The following is a 2,983-nucleotide window of genomic DNA, read 5'->3' on the forward strand; positions in this document are numbered from 1 at the left end:
CGTCGACGAAGTGCATGACGAGCGAGTGAGGATCGAGTAACAGTAGTGGGGGAGCATTCTACGGGTGGTGGGAACTCAATGAACAAACGAGAAGGGGAACATAGCATAGCGTGCGCGTCAGCAACGTTGCTAGTGTCACCGCCGGAGGTGTTCGCCGGAGGTGGTCTGTTTTTTTCATATTATGAGAGATTTTTTTATTTTATACATAGATAGGTGTTTATTCAAAAAATGATCATTATGCCTAATGATAATCTCAAATATATGTTCCAATGTAAGATTAATTATTAAAGAATACCCTAATCATTTGTATTTAGATAAAAGATCTAATGAACATGTTACAAGTGTGAAATCCATTAATTCATGAAATAATTAGTTGTTGTATGAAATAATTATACCGAGCAGTTGAAGTATGAAATATTGCAGAATTATTTATTTTAAACAATGTAATATGTATATGAATTCATGAGAGACAAGTTATAATATCAAATTGACATATTTGCTCCGAAGATTTAATCCGATAAAATAGAAGAAATAATAAAACATTTGTTTTCAAAGTGCATAAAAGTGATATAAAGTGATAACTACGAGCAGACTTTGAGGACAGATCAAATTTCAATTGCATACTCAATTATCAGTTTCTCGTGAATTCACATATACAATATTACTAAAAGTTATTTTATAAAATACTTATTGTTAGTTAAAATGTATAGTAAAATTCTTTATAATTATGTGCTTTTCCCAAAACGCGTAGTTATTTCAAGTAATATCCAGTTATTTCATGTATTAACTGAATTATACACTTTAATGGAAAATATACATATTTTAAGAAAATTGATTACGTGTTTCAAGTCTCATTTGAACTCGAGGTCTTACATTCATTCCTTAAAATTGACATATTTTAGTGGGTGACAATTTATTTACCACAGGATAATAATAATATACTTTATTTTCTAATTCTAAGACGTAAAAGTAGCTTTCGAATTAATATAAGTCTAAATAAGACACCCATTCTATAAACATTAATCATTCAGGATAATATCTGACAGAGATCTATTAATTTTAAGAGCTAAGACTAGAGATCACCATCGTGATCTGCAAAAGCTTTATATCATGGATTCAAATGATCGAACAGGTTTGGAGATTCTAAAGTTTCCTTTAATTGGTTCTCTCGAGAAGGGAGATTTTATATTAGTTTATAAGTGGAGCTTTCTATAACTACTTCTACAATGTGTTTCAGTAAATCAGAAAATTTACGCCGAATTCCAGTATCGTGTAAATAACACTATCATATATTTTTACTTCTAAAAAATGATTATTAAGATATATATAGATATAGATATATAAATATCTGTAAACATACGTGAAAGTACAAATTATAAATTGAAAAGAATTTAATAGTCAGTCTAATAATTTACTTAAAATCTACGAGACATTAATACAATGTAATTGTTTGATACACAACAAATAGTACGATCGTTACAAAGTAGTAAACATAAATATAGGTAATAGCAAAATATTTGATACGAATTAGGCGATTAATTTCACTTAAACTTGCTCCTATTATCGTATCAATTAAAATGTATTCATATACGTGTCATTTGTATGATTGAATTTTTAAATAATTTAAATTCTTATCATATTCAAAGATAATCGTTCTCAAGATGTTTTTTAAACTATTTTGATGTCAATAGTATAGGATTCGTGAAAAAATTGGGCCATTGGACTGACTGAACCAGGACTCATACCCACGGATCTTTCGCTTTCCGAGCGACTCCTCTTTATCCATTGAGCCATTCAGGGGCCCACCGTTCAATCTCTTCACAAATGCCTATTTAAATATTTGGCATGGAGGCGCTCGTCTCACATTCTACCCCTCTGCAACAACATTTGACCCCGAATGTTCCGTCATTTTTTAAACTTTTTTTTGAACTATCCATCTTTTTTTACGTCGTACGTTTTTACATCTTCATCGTCATTACGTCGTTACATCGTAATCCTGAACGCGCTGTTGGGCATCTAAGTGCCGCTGCCTAGTTCCCCAGCCAACCGTTCAACGTCGCTGCTATCGTCTACTAATCCTGAACGCGCTGTTGGGCGTTTAAAAGCCGCTGCTGGGCGCTTAAAAGCCGCTGCCTAGTTCCCCAAACAATCGTTCAACGTCGTTACTATTGCCTAACCTCCTTTTGATAGATCTTCAATTAATTCTTTTTTCTCCCGTTGTTGCACGATTGTTATGGAGTGTAGAGGTAAGAAGAATCACCTCATATGGGAGAAAATTTGAAAAAGTATCCAGTTGTATGCAATAAATAATGGTTCAAAAACCTTCCAGAATGGCGCTGGTGTAGACAATGGGTATAGTATGAATGAGTAATTGTAGACGAATTGAAGTATGCCGAGTTAAAAAATTTAATATCATTGGCGACTAAAGTAGTTAATTATTGAAAATTTCAACTACTTGCGTAGTACAAAATAATGTAGTAAATATCACCTTAAAGAATTAAGGGGTAGGGGTGGCGGGGGCGTCAGGGTTGTATAATATACCTGTTAAAAAATCAGTAATCAATTCTCCTTTATTATTTGCGGAAGATGTTAAAAAATTTATTATTTCTAGTTTTTTTTCATAAATAATATCAGAGAATGCAATGCTGTAAATTGTGCATCTTTGCAATTTCTTTGAAAAGTTTTGGTAAATATTTTTGATACTTTTTGCAAATGGATTTTAATGAAATTTATATTAAATTAAAGTACACTCGGTTAAGTATTTCACTACATCTAGATTTCAAACTAACATGGAAAAAGCATATAAATGCCAAAATTGAACAAATTCGTCTAAAAAGGAGACAAATGGATTGGCTTACTGGTAAAAAATCTGAACTCAGCATAGAGAACAAACTAATAATTTACAAAACAATAATAAAACCAATCTGTGGACCTATGGATTACCGCTATTGGGTATAGCAGCGAAAAGTCACATTGCCAAGCT

The sequence above is a fragment of the Polistes canadensis genome, unplaced genomic scaffold, assembly GCF_001313835.1.
Source record: "Polistes canadensis isolate GaletaPanama2010 unplaced genomic scaffold, ASM131383v1 scaffold_9, whole genome shotgun sequence".
Classification (NCBI taxonomy): Eukaryota; Metazoa; Arthropoda; class Insecta; order Hymenoptera; family Vespidae; genus Polistes; species Polistes canadensis.